Source organism: Stegostoma tigrinum, chromosome 15 (assembly GCF_030684315.1).
Source record: "Stegostoma tigrinum isolate sSteTig4 chromosome 15, sSteTig4.hap1, whole genome shotgun sequence".
NCBI lineage: Eukaryota > Metazoa > Chordata > Chondrichthyes > Orectolobiformes > Stegostomatidae > Stegostoma > Stegostoma tigrinum.
Window position 1 is genome coordinate 41,636,507 of NC_081368.1, and position 15,266 is coordinate 41,651,772.

Here is a 15,266-nt window from a genome sequence, read left to right on the forward strand (position 1 = left end):
ATCAGATTTATCATACATCTGTGATAATTCTGACTATTCAGGTATATCTTGTCAACTGAATGGAAAGTAAACGACTGCTAGTGATATCTTTATCCATAAATTTATTGAAATTGATCATCAACTGACTTTACTCTCAATCCAGACAATTGTGTTGCACATCCAATTATTCAATCAAGAAGGAGAATACCCTCTCTCTTAGATTCAAGTGTTCAGAACACCACTTAGATTTTAGCATGGTTGATACTAATTGTCCAGTAATTGGTTTGGCTTTGTTGCTTAGTTGTTTTAGTTTTGAAAGGGATGGATCATCATTAGAGTTTGAGTATCTGGTCTGAAACTTATCACATTGACAATGTTTCAAGTTCCAATTTAGTTCATACCAAAGATATTGATTTATATTATCTCTCATATATATATACTATGGACACACACACACAAAAAATCATAAATGTTCTTAAATAAATTAAGCATATCATAAATTAAATTTAAGATATTTAATTATAATTGAATTGCTAAGTGGATGAGATGGCCATTTACTGTCGGCTTAAAAAGGATATTTTTCCAGTTTCTGTTTCTGGATCAAATTTAAAAGTACAACAGTGATTCACCCTGAAACTTCAGACTATCAAGCTTTTCTTAATAATTTGCCATTTAACTAAATTATCTTTCTATAGCAGAATAAAATTTCATTGCTAGTAATGCTAAACCCTGTCTTTTTCAGGCTAATAGGCTGTCATGAGTGGTGTGCAGGGGAATTGGTGCTGTGAGGTTGTAGACATGCTCGCCAAGCCAGTGTGTTTGGTTGCAAACATTTCAACGCACTGCTAGGTAACATTGTCAGCGTGCCTCCGATGAAGCGTTGGTGTTCTGTCCCACTTGTTATTTACAAGCCTCAGTTTGCTGGAGTGGTCAGTGTTACTTCCGGTTTTGTTTCCCAGTGGTTTGTACACAGGGTCTAATTCAATGTGTTTATTGTTAGAGTTCCAGTTGGAATACCAGATATCCAGAAATCCCTGGCATGTTTCTGTTTGGCTTGTGCGATTATTGCAGTGTGTTTCTCAGTCCTTACATGGTACTTAGTACTAAAGAAACAATTGCTACACTGCTAGACGAATCAAGTAAACAGGCAACCCAGGACACCAACAACATTAATAAGGACACTACCATGAAACTACTAGATTTGTGCCTCACAACCAACTTCACCTTCAATGACAACGTATATAAACAAATCAACAAAACACCAATGGGATCCCCAATATCAGGTCTGATTGCAGAAGCAGTAATACAATGGTTAGAACGGACAGTGGTCCCCACTATATAACCCAAACTTTTGGTCCGATATGTAGATGACACCTTCGTGACTATTAAATGCTCAAAACTGGAAGAGACCCACTGAAATATAAACATCCTTACCAGGATAAAATTCACGAAAGAAGAGAACAACAACTGGCTACTCTTCCTGGGCGTAATGGTACATTGCAAAAACAACAGGGAACTCCAGACTAGCATATGTATGAAAACTACACATACAGACCATAGGCTCAAATACACCAGTAATCACCCCAGGCCCACACACAGAGCTGCATCAGGACACTATTTAAATGAGTTACAATGCATTGTAGCTACCCAGAACTACGCAAAACACAACAGGAGCACCTGTACAGAGTCTTCAAAGGCATGGATACCTGAAGAGCACAATCTGCCTTTACCTCCAAGACAGACCACACCAGGGAGACACAACATAGATAACAGTGTGGAGTTGGAGGAACACAGCAGGCCAGGCAGCATTAGAGGAGGAGCAGAGTTTACAGTTCAGTTTGGGACCCTTCTTCAGAAATCGGGAGGGTGAATATGCCTCAGAAATTGAGAGAGGTGGGCCAGGAGTCCTCCTCCAGTGTCACAATGATGCCGCCCACAAACTGGAGGGGCAGCACCTCATATTCTGCCTCAGGAGCCTACAGCCCGATGATCTAAACGTGGATTTCACCAGTTTCAAAATCTCCCCACCCCCGATCTCATCCCATGTCTGACCCTCCCTCTCATCCTCACCTTCCTAACCTGACAGAACCTCACTGACCAACCCACACCACTGACTACCTGCATTCACCTATCACCGTCCCATCTACCTTCTCCTGCCCTACCCCTCCTCTCTCTATTTATTTCTGAGCTTCTGAAACTTCAACACTTCCGCTCCTCTGATGCTGCCTGGCCTGCTGTGTTCCTCCAGCTCCACACTGTGTTATCTCTGACTGCAGCATTTGCAGTTCTTATTATCTCTGAGGAATAACAACATGACCAGAATCACTTTTCACCCAACCATACATCAAGGACATGTCAGAGATGACCACAGGACTACTCAAATCCCTAAGTATCAGAATAGCCCACAAACTGACAACCACCCTATGACAGCTACTGACAAACGTAAAGGATCCCATATCCAAACTGGGGATTATATATAAAAAATCCAAGCAAGGACTGTGAGGAACACTACAGAGGCCAAACCAGAAGAAAATTGACTATATGGATACACGAGCACCAATTAGCCACCAAGAGACACGGCCAATTCTCACTTGTCTCACTACACACAGGCAACAAGGGAAACGAATTTGACTGAGACAATACGTCCATAATTGCACAAACCACACAGAGAAATGCCAGGGAATTCCTGGATGTCTGGAATCCCAACTGGAACCCCATCAACAAACACATTGCATTAGACCTTGTGTACAAACCACCGAGAAGCAAAACCGTAAGTAATACCGACCACTCCAGCAAATCGAAGCATATAAATAACAAGGGGGGACAATACATCAATGCTTCACAGGAAGCGCACTGACAATATTACCCAGCAGGGTGACAAAACGTTTGTAACCAAACCCACTGGTTCAGCGAGCATGTATGCAAACGTATCCACAGCCTAAGCTACAAATCTTTTTGAAAAGGATTGGTGTTGAATTTACAGAAGGATATTCCGTACCTTCCTGTTACACTCTAGTAATTATTACCCACATTGCTTTCCTCCTTTATTGTATTATCAATTCCCTTTACCGTATTGTCACTTCTCTTTATCTATCTCCCTTCTTGTGATCCTTCTTCCTCTACTTATTTTAAACCATCTCTACTGCTTTAGTTATACATTCAGAACCAGCATGGTACAGGTATACGCTGTTCCGATGGCACACCTCTCACTTTCTCCATTATTGTCCTGCCACAGGACTCAAAACCTACTTCTCTCACACTAATCTTTCAGTCATGCATTCATCTGTCTTCAATCATCCTCCATGCTAAAATATTTTTAAGCAGAAGCATTTCACACAAACATGGATGAGCTTCAAGTCACTCCAGTCCTTGGTAGAGAAGTTAGCCTACTGACTCTAAAACTGAGTGCCCCAAATAGCGATCATAAGCTGGAGTGAATTTAACAAGTGGAGAGTGGAACTTCCATCCCTCAAGCATAGCAAGTTCTGGCCTTGACAGCTGTTAGTCAATCAGATTGGCCAGCAGCTCAGTAGCCCCAGCAGTGCTTGAATCATATAATGCCCACTGTTACAACTACAAGGCAGGTCCACAAAGAAGCTTTTGGATTCTGGGCTTACAAAGTATATCTTGGCCAGGGAAGGATTGTGGGCCCTAGTTTGAAGCAGAAGGGGAATGGGGGATTTGATATGAGGGGCTGGGGAAGAGCCGTAAATGGGGTCAGTGCATGTTGAGCAGCATGCACCTGCTGGGCCCGGGTGTCCCATCAAATGAAGTACATCTTTTTCCTTCCTGTCTTTTACTTTAAGATGGGAACTTAAAAGATTGGCCATTTTCCTTCTTCCTTCTCCTTCGCATGATATAATGGTGGTAGAACAGATCATGAAGTGACCTATACATGACAATGTAAGGGACTCAATATGTTTAAGAGTGAACAGACTAGCTGTGCTTTATCCATTCACGATAATGTGGAGGCAGCTCAGAGGAAGGTAGCAAGTGCTGGCCTAGCTGCCATGTGCACCTTATCTTCAAATAAACCAGCTGGGTGGGGGCATGTAATTCATCCCCTAAGTTACCTTCTTCAGAAAATGATGGCAGTTTCAGACTAGGGCCTGGAGATACTGGGACAGATACACTTCATACTGGGCCATTTTCCCATGCTGGGAACAGCTATCTACTTTCTAGGTGACAGTGAAACAAAGTGAAGTATTTAGGGTGGTACCATAGACAATGATAGACCATAAGGTATAGGGGCAAAATTAGGCCATTTAGCTCATCGTGTCTGCTCTACCATTCAATCATGATTGATGTATTTCTCAATCTCATTCTCTTGCTTTCTCCCTCTGTTCCCTTTATTAATCAAGAACCCTTCTATCTCTGTCTTAAATACCTCAATGACTTGGTCTCTACACTCTTCTGTGACAATGTGTTCCACAGATTAACCACCTATGGATGAAGAAATTCCTCCATATCTCAGTGCTAAAGGGTCATGTCTTCGCTGAGGCTGTCTCTCCTACTAATGGAAACATCTTCTCCACATCCATTCTCTCCAGGCCTCTCGGTATTCTGTAAGTTTCTATCAAATCTCCCCTCATAATTGTAACCCCATTGAGTACAGACCCAGAGAGTGTTCAATTTCTCCTCATACTGCAAGCCATTCATTCCCAGGATTGTTCTTGTAAACCTCCTCTGAATACCTTCTGAGGCCAGCACATCCTTCCTTAGATATATGGCCCAAAAATGCTCACAATATTCCAAATGCATTCTGATCAGAATCTTATAGAGTTTTGGAAGCACATCCCTGCTCTTTTATTCTAAACGTCTTGAAATGAATGCTAATATTGCATTTGCTTTCCAACTGCTAAGTGGACCTGCATGATAACCTTAAGAGAATCCTGAACTAGGACTCCCAAGTCCTTTTGTGTTTCAGATTCCTGAAACATTTCCCCATTAAGAAAGTAGTCCACTTCTATTCTTCCTGCCAAAACACATACTCACACATTTTCTCACATTGTATTCCATCTGCCATTTCTTTGTCTCTCCTAGCCTGTACAAGTCCTTCTGCAGCCTTCCTGCTTCCACAGCTTGATCTGACCCTCCACCTACCTTTGTGTCATCATCTGCAAACTTAACAATAACCTTAGTTCCCTTGTCCAGATTGTTCATGAAGAATGTGAATAATGTGGTTCCAACATTAACGCCTGGGGGACTCAACTGGTCAGTGGCATGATACTGGGATGAAAAAAAACCTTTAACCCTACTCTCTGTCTTCTGTCAGTCAGCCGAACCCTTATCCATGCCGGTACCCTGCCCCTAACACTAGGAGCTCTTATTTAGCATCCATCTGTGCTGCACCTTGTCAATGGTCTTTTGGAAAATCCAAATAGATCACATTTACTGGCTCTCCTTTGTCTAACTTACTGATTATATCCTCAAACAATTCTAACAGATTTGCCAGGCATGATCTCTCCTTGATGAAGCTGTGCTTACTCAGCCCTATTTTACCACGTACTTCCAAGTACTCCACTATCTCATCCTTCATAATGGACTTTAAAAATCTTACCAACGACCGAAGGAAGGCTAACAGGCCTATAGTTTGCTGCCTTCTGCCTCCGTCCCAAAGCAGGGATATCATACAAGCCATTTTGTAGTTTGCTGGGAGCTTCCCTGACTCCAGTGATTCCTGAACGATCCGCACCAATGCTTCCACAACCTCCTCAGCGTATAGTTCGTCTAGTCAGGTGATTTACCCACCTTCAGATCTTTCAGCTTCCCCAGCATTTCTTCCTTCATGGTGGCCACTACAATCACTTCCACCCTCTGACAGGGAAACAGTCAAGGAGAACTTGAGATTCTTTATCCTCAAAGATGTTCATAAGGGGAGAAAGATATGAGGAAAACTGCCCAAACTCCAGAAAACCATGTAGAACCTACTCCTGCTGCAGATTATGGGGGTCAATGTCACAGAGGATCTCCAAGAGGTGAAGCCTCACTCTTTGCCTCGGAGGCCTCCAAGATAATCTTCTGGTCCAAGGTCCGCTCCGTGGAACGTATTGCATTCTGGTTATAATCTCTCTTTACTGATTACAGCCTACTGATACCACCCACCTCACTTTCCGTCAGTCTTATTAGAGATGTCCGCAATGTATTCTTGCATTTAGCTGTATGAGGAACGCACCACCTTGTACTGGGCCAATTTTCACATAGTGACCTTCAGCAGCTTGCTAATGCCACAAACACTGGCCTCACATCTAGCTGATGTCCTATAGATATCCTAGCAGTGCCAATACAATGATAAATGCCTATTCAGTTTATTTAAATTACCTTCCCCAAGTACTTTAAGAAAGCAGGCATTAAATGACCAAGAAGGACGCTTCACTTCACTACTACTAAAGTGGTGGAGTGTGATCTATATGACCGTAATGTTCGACTCAACCAATGATCTGATGCTGGCAAGTCCTTACAAAGGCACACAGATATATTACCAACAATATTTAGGTCTGAAAATTTTGAGGCTGTTTTACTGTTACTTCCACTTAACAAGGCTAAAATTTTAGATGAAGAATTATTGTAACCCAATTTACAAAATATTTATACAGCCTTTATTTGCTTCAGTTCTTCAATATGACACTTGTCAACATAAGTATTTAAAACGCAACATGCAAATGTTATAAATTCTACATATTGAAAGCCACCAAAATATTAGGAATAACTAAATTTTGAGGAGAGGGTAAACCAGTTTCTAAGGAAGTTGACCATATGTAGCATCGTTCCCTCGATCTATTTTTTTCGAAGACAATGAAAACAAAAACTGGGAAAGCTGTATATCTAACAGTGTGGCAAAATTTCCATATTCCAAAAGTTAAACTTCTTCCATGTGACTTTAGGTTTCATTCATTACTGTCTTTCACCTATTTACCAAAAGCATGTACTCACTTTGTGAAGATGATGCTTGGAAATCAGCTCTCTATAGCCGTACCTTCTGTAATACGAGAAAGAGAGAGAGAACATTTTGTATTTTATGTTGGTGTAATTAAAGAACAATTAAGAGCCCTGTAAATACATTGATAAAATAGATCCTTTTTAACTATTGCTGTGAAAGCAATTGAAATTTCCACTGTAGGAAGTAAATACTCAGGCATGGAAGAATTGATACATCCCAGTATTTTACTCAATGGATTCAGGGAAAAGAATTACAACATGCAAAATGTTTAGGCCAGGCATTAATCACAAGTCATGATTAGTTGAAGAATAAATCATGAATGCTGCAAGTTTAAAACAAGACTTAACCTTAAAAGTGCAATAATTCTAAAATGAAAATTTTTCGTCGGAAAATGAAATCTACAACATTTTTTGAGTTTGCCAAACTAACTGCTATTAATAATTGTTGCTGCTCTGTCTTCCATCACAAAATGAGTGCTGATGGCACCAGTTATATCTCGTCAGATTGGCTCTTCTTTAGATTTAGATTGAATTTTAATTGCCTATTTTGCTCTATGGTGTTAAACAATTGAACCTGTCTTTATCACAAGTCCAAATACCATATACTGTACAGTGGATGAAGGGTAAGGTGCGACAGTGGGTCAAAACAGTGGTTATTTCGAATGACCAGGATCTCCACTGACTTTTTCACTATCCACAGTTGGGGGATTATACCAATTTTTACATCCAACCTCACACCCACTTCCAATCCACCTGCTGTTGTCCTGCTTGCGATTAAGTAATTGACTGCCAATCATAAAGAAAATCAGGAAGATTTCACTTTAGCAAATCGCAATACCTCTATAGAAGCTTACTCCAGGGATCTGCCACCCCATTCTAAATGTTTAAAATAGAAATAGCTACAAATTGTAGAGATCTGGATCACCTGTGTAGCTAACTTTCCCAATAACACCGCCATGAATAAAGTATTAGTTTGATGTGATAAGTTGATTTTCCTGCAAAATTTGGAGATAGTAGTCAGGAGAAGTGATCTAAGATGCTCCTGCGTAGGTCACGAGATTGTAAGATATGTCTTCATGGACTATTCTCACAACATGGCAGCCGTCCAAACCTCATTTAATCAGTGTTTATAAAACATGTAGATAGCTACCAAATATATGTATCATAATTCACTTTTCCTTGAAGAGTTCACTAAAAATTAATGCACAAAGAGAATTACTCAAATGGAATAGAAGTGACTTTATGAACTAACTAAACTATCTAACTAAATTGGGGTGGCACAGTGGCTCAGTGGTTAGCACTGCAGCCTCACAGCGCCAGGGACCTGGGTTCGATTCCAGCCTCGGGTAACTGTCTGTGTGGAGTTTGCACATTCTCCCAGTGTCTCCGTGGGTTTCCTCCGGGTGCTCCGGTTTCCTCCCACAGTCCAAAGAATGTGCAGTCTAGGTGGATTAGCCATGCTAAATTGCCCGTAGTGTTCAGGGGTGTGTGGGTTACAGGGGGATGGGTCTGGGTGGGATGCTGTAAGGGGCAGTGTGGACTTGTTGGGCCGAAGGGCCCGTTTCCACACTGTAGGGAATCTAATCAAATCTAAACATGACACCTGGGAACATCAAAAACAAACTCTCTTCAAATTGCTTTTGTGCTCCTGAGATGCTGCTTGTCCAGCTGTGTTCATCCAGCTTCACACTTTGTTATCTTGGATTCTCCAGCATCTGCAGTTCCCATTATCACCTCTCTTCAAATTGGTGTTGAATAACCAAGATGTAAAATAAATTAAGACATTTGAATGATTACCTCTAATTACTTTTAAAGAAACGCTGAAAAAAATCCATCAAACTATACTGTTACAACAAGAATGTTAGGATAGGATATTCTACAGGACAGAAAAATGACTGGCAAAATTCTTTTAAATGTATTGTTCAAGATATTTACTTTGAATCTAATCTGTAGTTTTTCTGATCAATGAGTGCTTAGAGGGTAGTATAAAGTAATTTCTATTCAGTGTGAATTTGTTAGATCTCACATTGCATTCAATACGGTTTTCATACACATACTATCATTACCTAGGCAACACAATTTGGAGCTGGAGCAACACAGCATCAGAGGAGTAAGGAAGTTGACATTTCAGCTGGGGACCCTTCCTCAGAACTGCGGAGTGGGAAGGGAGCTGGGAAATAAATAGAGGGAGGAGGAGTGGGGCTGGGGGATGGTGGGTGTGACAGTGATAGTTGGACGCAGGTGTGGTGGATGGGGATTGGTCAGTGGGAAGGATGGGGCAGATGGGTGGGAGAGAAGATGGACAGGTTGTGTCAGGTCAAGGAGGTGAGAGGGAGGTGAGGTGGGACTGGGGGAAGAGAGGTGGGATGGTGATAGATGGATGCAGGTAAGGGGTAGTAGGGTTTGGTTGATGGGAAGAGTGGGGCGATAGGTGGGAGCGAAGATGGGTGGGCTGTATCAGGTCAAGGAGGCAGGAATGAGAGGGAGGTTTGGAGGTGGGATGAGGCAGGAAGTGGGGAGATTTTGAAACTGATGAATTCTATGTTCAGGCCAGCGGGCTGTAGGCTCTTGAGGTGGAATATGAGGTGTTGATCCTCCACTTTGCGTGTGGCATCATTGTGTCACTGGAGGAAGCCCAGGATGGACATGTCACCCAGGGAGTGGGAGGGAAAGTTAAAATTGTTGGTGACCAGAAGATGTTTTTGATTATTGCATGGACAGCACAGATGCTCCACGAGACAATCCCTGAGTCTGCGCTTGGTGTCACCGATGTAGGGGAGGCTGTATTGGGAGCAACAGATACAGTAGACCAGGTTGTAAGATATACAGGTGAACCCCTGTCAAATGTGGAAAGTTTGCTTTGGGCCTTGAATGGAGGTGAGAGAGAGATCTAGGATCAGGTGTAACACTTTCTGCGGTTGCAGGGAAAGGTGCTGGGGGTGGTGGGGTTAGTGGGGAGTGTGGAGGAGACAAGGGAGTCGCAGAGTGAGCAGTCCCTATGAAAGGCAGATGGGGTGAGGAGGGAAATATCTCTTTGGTCATGGGGTCAGACAGTAGGTGGTGGAAGTGATGGAGGGTGATACGCTGAATGCGGAGGTTGATAGGGTGGTATGTGAGGACTAAGGGGATTCTGTCTATATTTTTGTTGGAGGGAGGGGATGTGAGGGCAGAAGTACAGAAAATTCAATGATGTGGTTGAGGGCATTTTCAATCAATAATGGGGTGGTAATGTTGCGGTCCTTGAAATAGGAGGACATCTGGGATTTTGGGGAGTGGAATGCTTCATCTCAGGAGCAGATGCAGTGGCGGCAGAGGAATTGGGCAAAAGGGACCACATTCTTGCAGGAGGGTGGTGAGTTGAGGGGTAGTCAAGGTAACTAAGGGAGGTAGTGGGTTTGAAATAGATGTCAGTGTTGAGGTGGTTACCAGGAGATGGAGATGGAGCAGTCAAGGAAGGGGAGGGAGGGATTGGAGATGCTCCAGATGAATTTGAGGTTTGGGTGAAAGATGTTAGTAACGTTGATGAATTGTTTAAGTTCCTCTTGGAAGCATGAGGCAGCATTGATATAGCCTTCAATGTAGTGCAGGAAGAGGTGACGGGTGCTGCTGGTGTAACAGCGGAAAAAGAGCTGTTCCACACATCCTATGAAGAGGCAGGCACAGGCTGGGCCCACAGAGGTGCCCATAACCAGCCCCTTATTTTGTAGGAAGTAGGAGGAGTTAAAGGAGAAATTGCTCAGGGTAAGAACAAGCAGATAAAAGTGTTGGTGTAGGGGATTGGTTGGGCCTGAGGGAGAGGAAGAAACAAGGGGTCTTTAGGTTGTATGTGTGGGGGATACAAGTGAACAGGGACGGGATGTCCATGTTGAAGATGAGATTTCGGGGGCCAGGGAATTGGCGGAGGTGGATGGCATGTGTGGTGTCCCGAATGTAGGTGGGAAGTTCCTGGGCTCTGATGGGGAAAAAGACAAAGAAAAAGTCAAGGTAAAAGGAAATGAATTCAGAGTGGGAGCCTACTGCCCTTTGAAGGAAAAGGATACTTGCTCATAGCATTTGTCTGTGGAGCTTTTTTGAAACATGGGAAGGTTGTTACACTGCAGCTACCAGACAGTTTTACCTGACCAAGAAACTCATCTTCTTTTGCCATAACATTGGTGTATCAGAGGTGTTCACATATTGATGATCAATATACTTGCTCATAACATGCTACATTTTCCATGGTCAACAAGTCATGAGATAGAACTTGAACCTAGAGCAACGGACATTACCACTGTACCACAACTTTGTCTTAGCATAGCTCCTGACATCTGCCCATGATGGCGAATGGATGAATTATTATTGAGTGCTTAAGGGTGAAGCGTCAGTTGAGACTCGGTACCTATATGGGGACATGGGGATAGTTGGAAGGATAGACTAGCTTAGGGGCTAAAAAAAAGGGCAAAGGAATCAGTGGAAGACAAAATCTTGCAGGTTAGTGAGGGTTTAAGTGTAAGCTAGGTCAGATGGTAGGGTGCCAGCTGGATGTGAGGGTGTCAGGATGCCAGGTGGGTAAGGTGGTGGGGTGGCAAGTGGCTAAGTGGTTGAATTGGCAGAATCTAAAGGTGGCACATAAACGTATGAGCAGGCAGAGTGGGTCAGGTTACATTTTCCTGTCCAGATGAACATGTTGGTGTCATGGATGGGCCATGTATCTGGAAAGGGCATTCACCTGTTAGAGGGTGGGATTGTATTACAGAGGAGTGTGGTTTATTGCTGCGGACCATCAGTGCATTTAATGGATAGTTGACACTATGAAGACTCAAAGGTCAGGAATATAGTTAGCTGAGAGTTACAGCAGGTTTTAATCTTTTTAATGGTATTAAAGAGAAGTGAGTGGAACCCTCTAATGTCTCTGATTCTAACTCAGAGTTGAGGACTTTCTCAGAGGATGCCTGATGCTGGATAGCTGCGCATCAAATGTCTGAACATATTGCAAATTTGCCATGTAGTCAGTGCATTGAGACAGCCAAAGCATCCCAGAGTTCATCCACCAGAGTACGTCGGCCTCTGACAATTTGAAAACCAGAGGTCTGGGCATCAACAAGGTCCACTGCTCCAAATGAACATGGCATTGAAAAAGAAGTCAGAGGTCCTTTGTAAGAGTCAGCTGGTCAAATTAACTCCATCAATTGGCACCCTCAAAAGAAATGAACTGCAGCTTCAGCAGGATCTTTCACTGCACAAGATTGGTATTCTATTTCCTTATACAACAAGTCATTGTATTTGCTCATTCATTTTCACCTGAGCCCGAGTACGTCAATTTGGCATCTGGCTTCTTCTCTAACTTTTTTCAAGTCTCACCCAGTCCACACCACAATATTATCCATCCATTTGATTTTTCTTCTCACCTTCTAGTTTTTACTTCCAATTTCTTTTATAATTGCTGCTAAGACATGGATGTCAAGTCTTTGATTCAAGTTTATGTACACACATATCTTTATGTCTCCAACACAATCCTTTTGATTCCTAACCATCTATTCTTGATTGAAACCACTCATTTATCTTCACTTTTGAACACAATTTACTGAATATGATGTGTCTCTGAGAGATGTGATAAGGTTCACATAAATGTAGGTCTTTGAAGTCCCCGTATTTCACTTGCTAAGATCATTTCCTAGAATGGATATTTCTTATTGATAGAGGAGCAGTATGTACAATGTGCTGGGAAAGTACAATAGATGAAGGCCTGGCACTTTCAATCAATTTATTCTCAGAATAGTTAGATTCTATAAGTGCCGGTTGAACAGAAATCAGTGAATAAAATAAAATCATGCTTTCTAAAATTAAAACTTATTTTTATGCCTTCATGCAGGTTTAGAGGCCATTTTATTTACTTATTTGCTAGTTCATCTCTGAATACCTTACACTTGCCTTGTATTGGTTAATCCACTAAACTGTGACTTGCATTCTAACTAATTGGTGATTCATGATTCTCTCGTAAGTCTTGATGGAAGATTCATTTCAGGCAAACCAGGAGACTGTAAAATGTTTTCTTGTTTGCACACAGCGCAATGATGTAAGTTTGTGACAAATATATTCCTTCATCACATACATATACACATTATTATAGCTGAAATGAATAATATCCCTTCTTCCTCTTTAATACAGTGTACAGGAACTTAATCATCTGAAACCACAGACCGTTCCCATGCTCAAAGAAATTAACAGCCTTTCAAAGCAGCCAGTCACTCTTAGAGAAGGGTTTACAATCAGTTATAGAGTCAGTCATATGGAAACAGACCCTTCCCTAGCCCAGACCAACCATATTCCCAAACTCAACTTGTCCCATTTGTCTGCATTTGGCCCTTACTCTTCCAAACCTTTCCTATTCATGTACTTATCCAAATATCTTTTAAATGTTGTAATTGTACATGCATCCACCATTTCCTCTGGCAGATCATCCTACATGCGAACCACTCAGTATAAAATAGTTGCCCTCGTGTCTTTTGTTAAAATTTACTCCTCTCACCTTAAAAATATGTCCCCAAGTTTTGAACTCAACCACTGTAGGGAAAAGACCCTTGCTGTTTTCTGATCTATGTTCATGACTTTATAAACGCCTAAGGTCACCCTTTAACCTCCCATGCTCCAGTGAGAAAAGTCCCAGCCTATTTTTATAACTCAAACCATCCTAACCCCCCTGTCTACCTGTGATGCATAATTTCAAAAAATAATGATCTCTCTCAATCCCTAGGTCACTGTGTTCTGTAACACTTCCCTGGTCCCTACCATTAATTGTATAAATCCTGTCCTTGTTTGTTTTACAAAAATGCAATACCTCACATTTATTCAAATTAAACTCCATGTGCCAATCCTCAGACAATTGATCAAGATCTCTTTGTAACCTTAGATAACCTACTTCACTGTCAACTGTACCATCAATTTTGATGTCATCCGCAAATGTACTAACCAAGTGTCCCAATTTCTCATCCAAATCTTTTATATCAATGACAAATGAAAGTGGACCACTCCCTGCAGAACACTGCTGGTCACAGGCCTCCAATCCGAGTGATAACCTTCCATCACCACCCTCTATCTTTTATCATCAAGCCAATTTTGTATCCAATTGGTAAGCTCACTCTGAATTCCATAAATCCAGTAAAGTCCAAAAACACAATATTAACTGCTCTGCCATCATCAATCTTATTGGTTACTTCCTTAAAGAAAAACTCAAACAAATTTTTGAAACATGATATCCCTCACACAAAACCATGCTGACTACCCTTAATCAGCCCTTGCTTCTCCAACTGCATGTAATTCCTATCTTTTAGAGTCACCTCCAACAATTTACTCATCACTGAGGTCAGGCTCACAGGTTTATAGCTCCCAGGCTTCTCCTTACAGCCTTTCTTCAATAAAGTCATCATGTTAGCACTTCACCTGAGGTTGCTAAAGGCCCTGCAATTTCTTCCCTAACTTCACACAATGTCCTGGGATTCACTTGATCAGTTCCTAGAGATTTATCTGCCTTTATATTTTATCAGACCTCCAGCATTACTTCTATTATGTGAACTGTTTTTAACACATCAATATCTACTCCACACCCTCCCAAGTTCTCTAGTTTATATTTCTTTCTCCACTGTAAAAACTGATGCAAAATATTCATTTAGTACCTCTCCCAGGCAGGTTATTTTCTCAGTCATTGATTATGCTGAAAAATTATTATAAATTTCTTGTTAGATCAACAACTCTGATTGTTGAACACTTTATCACCACTTGTATGTATTGTCAGTTAATCAAACAATCTCTTATTGTATATTACACTGACTTTTGCAAAGTAGGTGGAGATAAATATACTAAAAATGTAAAAATCAAATTACAGAAGTTTCAGCACGAAGGTGGTATACCATTAGCTCCTTTAGTAATACACAGAAGGAAAAAAAACAGCAAAATTAGCAAAAAAGATGTACTGATCTGATATGTTTTGTATGCTTCAAACCAGAGGTCCAACACCACCTGTATATTTATCTTCACTCTTTATTTTACCTATATTTCCCCCTCTGGGTAAATTGGAAATGCATTATCTAGGCTGGAATAGCTGACCCATTTATAACAAAAAATGTCCCAAAGTTTATTATCAGTCTGCTGTTAGTGAATCTCATCTGACGACATCATTGAATGAAGAGCCTCTGGATGAGATGGGAGAAAATAGACCAAGGTTTCACTTCTGATTGTTAGCCAGAGGCTCCTGTCGGAAATTACTCAAGTGTGAATGAATGGTGAGAACAGTGTCAGGCTTGGCGGTGATGCCTCATATGATAAAGCAGTTGCTGACAGCACACATTAAGAATGATCATTTGTGTGAAGCC

The 15,266-nt window shown here is 41.6% G+C and overlaps 1 protein-coding gene across 1 annotated transcript in view; it reads right to left on the reverse strand.

The window, feature by feature from the left end:
* frmpd3 (FERM and PDZ domain containing 3) overlaps positions 1-15,266 on the reverse strand; it is a 488,844-nt gene that overhangs the window by 342,973 nt on the left and 130,605 nt on the right. Inside the window, exon 2 of the mRNA XM_059651432.1 lies at positions 6,913-6,958. The gene's annotated coding sequence lies outside the window, so the exon portion shown is untranslated. The remainder of the gene's footprint in view (positions 1-6,912; positions 6,959-15,266) is intronic.